The following is a 6,000-nucleotide window of genomic DNA, read 5'->3' as shown; positions in this document are numbered from 1 at the left end:
TGTGAGTTGCCTTTAAGAATTCCAGTCTAGACCAAGTCCAAGATCCCTTTTTTTTTTCCAGTCACTTAGTCACAGAAAGGACTGGAGGTCTGAGCATATGCTGAAAACTGTTCTCTTCTGCACTTTTTACTTGTAGTTATTAATGATATTTTCGAACCAGAGGAACTGTGCAATTAAAATCAGATGACAAATAATTTGCCAGCACTGCCAGCTGCTGATGTCATTTCAGAAACATAGTTATTTTTGCTTATGATATCAGAATGGGTTGCTGTGGAAGTTTATTTTCAATTTCAGCCTAGTTCTGGAAAGAAATAGATAGAAAAATAGCTTACAAATGTAGATCCAACCTTTTCCTCTTTTTGTCACTGCTTTACAAGAAACAAAACTATTGCTGAAGCAGGATGTTGCTTATATATTTTTAAACAATGCTGGTGTGTAATGCTGCAAAAGAGCAAATACCATGATGTTGACAATATGCAATTAGGTAGCAGTCTGTAAAAAACCCCCAAAAAACAAAACCAAAACTACTCGGTAGTCATAAGACAGGCTATGTTCCACCAGGTCAGATAAGCATATCCACAATTTTGACTACAGTTTCTGAGAATTTCAATAGTTGGAATTTGAGATTACAGTCTCAATAGAGGCTTGACTTACTTGGCCCAAGACCATTAAATCAATTAACTTCTTGCACTGTGTTGGAGGTGATGGATGTGTGTGTGTGAAGGAAATACTTCAGTTTGAATAAAACTGAGCCATCCTCAAACAATGTTACACTTCCAGCTTGTCAGACTCTGCATGGAAAACTTAATTCACACTGAATGTAATCACTTACAGTTCAGTGTTTGCTAATCTTCAACTGAAATCAATAACTCAGCCTGGACAGGGAGAGATTAGGCCAGTCAGAAACATGTACTGTGATGTTTGCTTTTGTAGCCTTTTTGAGAGGTCAGGTAATGGAGACATCAATTAAAGGCAGAATAAACAGCAGACTTCTTCCAGCACAATAGTTTTCCTTTCTTGAATGGGAGCATGAATTTAGCTTCAGAGCAAGCTGCCAAATCATTGATTTTGTTTATATCCGATAGAATACAGACATGACCAGTGAAAACTTCAGTGCTCAAACTGGTTTCATAGAAAGCAGAATGTAGATTTTGAGTGAAAATATCAGTGTTCAAACTTGCTTCACAGAAAGCAATGGGGATTTTTTTCAACCTCATTAATTTTCCAGTGTTTGTTCCAATTATTTCAACATTACTTCAACATTCAGAATGAAAGTTGTTTGTGATGGATGTATGTGTGAAGGAAATACTTGTTTGAATAAAACTGAGCAAACCTCAAACAATGTGTCACTTCCAGCTCCTCAGGCTCCAATGGAACCTAAACATTCCATCTCCTGAGTGTCTTTGTCAGTGATGATAATTTCTATGGTAGGGTGAAACTACAATATTTATCCATTGCCCTATACTACCTGGGCTCTTTCATGTAAATATGCTTTTTTTTCTCCACTATCTTAAAACCAAATAGACTTGATGAATATTGTGGTTTCATATTCCTCAGATGTGGTTTTGTTGTATGTATATTTTTTGTTGTGTGGATATTTTTGTTCCCATCCTTGTTTCACAGGCCCCAACCAATGATGCCCCAAGTAGTTAGAGATGCTATCACTGAGGCTGTTATTTAACAAGTAAAGTATATGCTGAATCAGAACATCTGGTGAGAAGTGCTTTGGCAGTGAGTTTGTCCCAAAACTAGGAATTAGGTTGCTCTGATTCCAAGGGCTGGTAATGGACAGGCAGAGGAAAGAAATACTTGAGGCCTTTATGGGGCTGTGTTCTGCTCAGCAACAGATGAGGTCGTTTGGCTGTAGCTCAGAAGATTTACAGGCATCTTAGTAGAAAAGTGAGCCAAAAGGCAACATCATCTGGTAGCTGATGGTGATTTCTTACATTGCATTGGATACCGAACAATTATTTTGCAAAAGGCATTGCCAGCTGTGAGACAGATGGAGCCACATATGTTTTCCCACCCAAGAGAAAGGTTTGTGTACAGAATTACAATCAGGAATAAGGCTGAGAGAATGATATCAAAGGTTATTCATACAGAGATGTCTGGATTTGTAGATAAATTCACTTGCACTGTATGGATTGGTTATTATTTTTATGTTAACTTTCTGACTACAATGGAGTTTTTATTCCATTGAAGTCTATAAAGCAGTAAATAGTGAAGAAGTACTTGGAGATTATTCCATTCTGAATTCAGGAAAATTGCATAACTTGTGCATTTGGTCTCTTTCCCTAACCTGAAATGGCTATGCAACCTTCTTCCTTTTCCCCACCCAAAACCAATGGCACCTTGCCACTATCACCACCTAGGAAAGTCTAATGAAGACCAATGCCTCGTTTTTTTCCCTCTTACATGCTAAAAAACTCTGGAAAATGAGGTCAGAGCTTCTGCCGTGCTGAGCCTCTGCAGGAAAGCAGAGAACAGTCACCAGCCAGGCCCCTGCTTGCTGTCTGTAGCATCATGTAGGGGGAATAAAGTTCATTCAGCAGTGCTCTGATTCCAGGCAGCAGAACCCTTGGGCCATAACAGGCAGATATTACACAGGACAGCTGGAGCACATGGCACCTCAGAGCCAACATGTGCCAAAGGAGTGTTGTCTTTGGGGTGGGTTAGAGAAGATTTTTTTTAAGTATTCATATTGTTATTGTCCTTTAATCTTCCGCCTTTTTAGAGACAATGGGACTGAAAAGAATTGCCCATGCTTTAGCCTTATTAAGTCTCTGATGTGAACATAACATTAGAACAGTGCTGTGGAGGACTGAGCTCTCAGAGTGTACAGCTAAGAATGGCTGAGGGCTGAGTTAATGCACCAAAGGTAATTTGCAGATAGATATCTGGATCTTCCTAACAAATTCCTCTCCCTTGTTACAGTCAGCTTAAGGCACCATGCTACTTTTTTTTCTTTTGTAAGTAAGAAAAAAAAATCACTGCTGGGATTAAATCAAGCACAGAGAATTTCAGGTGAGGGAGAATACAGTAAAGTTAGCAAAGCCAAGTGTTGTCTGTAGTCATAATTGTAAAGATTCCATTCCTAGGCTGTTCAGTCACTTTCAAAGTGACTTTTAAATATAACATTTGAGGACAGATGTTTTATATATCTTTTAATTCATCCTAGAACAAATCCCATGTATATGATGCATAATTTGTTTTTCTTTTTCTTTTAGGTACCATGTGTATTTCCTTGAAGAGCTGTAAGTCTTTAGAAATACTAAACAGACTTTCAATTCAAGCTGAAATTGAAGAGCTGCAGATAACTAACACTGCTAAAATGTTGGCCATATTGTCTTGGTGAAGACTAGTCTGCAAGGGACAGATCTGAGTGTATCAATAAAGTAATTCAGACAGTAGGATTCCTATAGGCTGAGGGATTCTGCATTTATTGTAAAACATCTTCAAGAAAACAGCCAGCTAAGAGGTTGTAAATAATTTGAGGTGGGCTGTAAACATTAGCATATCTGGCCTGTTAGTGTTTCACTGTTGAAAAGAGGAGTCACAATTCCAGCAGATGAGTTAGGTAATGGTGGCCCAGTTTAGCTGTGCATTTTCTTCTGGCCACAGCCTGACTAGAAACAACACCCGTGAGCAAATATGACAGTGCAGATTGTGCTATGAGACATTACACACTGGGTGTGTTGCATGATTTGGGAGATGTAGGGGTCCTTCCTTCTATTACAGTGTCCTAGAGATTGTGGTCTTTTCCCTATATCCTGTAACATGCTTTATTAAGTACTTCTGAGAATAAGAGACCAGATATAGTGCTGCATTATCCCTGTGGTAGATTAGCTCACTTGATTTCTAATCAGGATGTGTTGAGCACTGTTTAAATTGCCTGATATTAAATAGACACATCTAGTTCTCTAGATACAGGAAGTTCTGCCTACTTTAGGAAGAGCTGGTAGAAAGGTATCTGAAAGATATGACTCCCTTTACTCCAGCCTGTAACAGAAAAATAGGGGGCTCAACATCTCATATTTTGGCACTTATCTCCTTGTTTTCTACCTGTTTGTCTTCCTTTTTGTTGTGGTCCTGTGGTGACAGTAGGAGCTGGAAGAGCTGACATATTCATTCCCATTTGGCCTTTGTGGTAGTTGAGCTGAGTTGCTGTTGCACTAACAGCAAGTCCGACTGCCTGGACCCTGCCCAGAAGAATGGAAAAGGCAGAGCAACTAGAGCTACTAGATGCAGATTAAGAAACTTCATAATATTGAGCAACATTTCAGCTTAAATGTATTGCAATCGATTTGCCACAATGTCATGGGAGTTTTTAATTGTGCTTAAGGATGTAGTTTAATTTAAACAAATTGGAGTAGAAGGACCCACGTGCCACAAAAGCCTTGCTCAGCAGCTTAACCCCAGGGTCTTTAAAAGCAGGGGTGTCATCAGTCAAGTATGATGACACTCACCACAATTGGTCATCAGTAGCACCATTAGTACTCAAGACTGATGAGAGGTTTTCAAATCACCACCAGAATGCCCAGTTACTCCTCTTCTATTACTGAGAGGGCGTTCAAGAAACAAGGCCAAAATTGCTTTGTTACAACACTGTGGGAGTAGTTCCTTGTGGACATCAGGGAATGCCTCTAGAGGTAAATGTTTCTTATGAATAAAAGTGCTTCAGACTAGCAGGTTGGTATGATAGTTCTAATGCTGTCAAATAGTTAAGATGAACTTCAGAAGGAAATGAGCGATAACCTTTGGAATGATTAATTATCACCCCAAAATGCATATGGCATTTGTATCTGAAATATACTTCTGGCAAAATATGTGAAATACTTGCCATAGGGCAGTTTAGCTGAGCCATCCACTACAGGATCAATCCTGCAGGACAAGACTTTGTGTCTGGTATTGATGAAAATTTCTTGCTCGACAGGAACCACAATACAGGATATTAGAAAGCTATAGCTGGTTCAAGACAGACTGCAGTGGCTGCCACAACAATTTCCTAGTGTTTTCAGAACCTGTAACACCCACAAAAAAAGAGAACATGATAGTGAGAATTAGATGCAGGGAGTCTAACCAGTGAACTTTCAGTTTTGCCATATTGAAGAGCTAAGTTAATAAATCTTATAAAAGAGGAGGACAGCTTTTAGGCAGTTCTGAATTTCTGGAGAATTTAGGCCTGACACATTGCCTGTCCTCCTTTCTTGGCATTTACTTTCAGATAAAATCAACTGGATTCAGAATAGTGGTTCAGTGCTGAGTGCTTCCATGACCTGGAATTGGAGCAGTTAGAATTGACAATAGTTCCCTTTCTTCTATTGGTCTTGATAAACAAATTCCTTTTCCTTCCAGTGATGTTTTCAGCTTCTCTAGGTATGCTGCTTTCATCAGTATCAGTGGCTGTTTGTCTGCTGGAGCCCTTTGGACTCTGCACCACTCCTATTCACATGATGCTCTCACATTCCTCCTGGAGACAAAAATGCATGTTCATGCTGCTGAAGAGTGGAAACTTACTGATTGTACAGAGCTTGGCAGAAGCTCCTGTTCCAGCCTCCTGACAGGAGCAAAGAGACAAGCTGCATTTCTGTAAGTGCTAAGCCAATAAAAGCCTCTGCGCTGATGTTTCTTCTCTTCCTGTCTGTCCCTTCCTCCATTCTTAAGATAAGTTCAAAGCAAGAAAGCTTCTCTTTTCTGTGCCTAGGCAGTGATGGAAACAAGGTTTGCAGTGAATAAAGTCCCATTTCCGCTATAGCCCTGCAAGTGGAACTGCCTCCAGCAAGTGCTCAGATTATGTTTAGTGTCTGACACATCCATCTATTTTAACATATTATAGCAGAAGATGGAACTGTTCCTTCGGAGTCCCCAGATGAATTAGCAGTACAAACTGGCTTTCTAGTGCTTGGAGCTCTGTCTACAGTCCTTTTAACTCTTTTTTAGCCGCAATCCAGACCACAGAGAAAACTGCAGTGAAACTATGAAGTGGCTGCTCTTTACTGT

At 39.7% G+C, this 6,000-nt stretch overlaps 1 protein-coding gene across 1 annotated transcript in view; it reads left to right on the top strand.

Moving 5' to 3' along the window:
* Positions 1-5,548: 5,548 nt before the first annotated feature.
* The window catches only part of PXYLP1 (2-phosphoxylose phosphatase 1), an 84,993-nt gene continuing 84,541 nt past the window's right edge, over positions 5,549-6,000 (top strand). Inside the window, exon 1 of the mRNA XM_027686179.1 lies at positions 5,549-5,589. The gene's annotated coding sequence lies outside the window, so the exon portion shown is untranslated. The remainder of the gene's footprint in view (positions 5,590-6,000) is intronic.

The sequence above is a fragment of the Neopelma chrysocephalum genome, unplaced genomic scaffold, assembly GCF_003984885.1.
Source record: "Neopelma chrysocephalum unplaced genomic scaffold, ASM398488v2 Primary Assembly neopelma1_70, whole genome shotgun sequence".
Lineage (NCBI taxonomy): Eukaryota > Metazoa > Chordata > Aves > Passeriformes > Pipridae > Neopelma > Neopelma chrysocephalum.
This window is presented reverse-complemented; position numbering and strand designations above follow the sequence as displayed.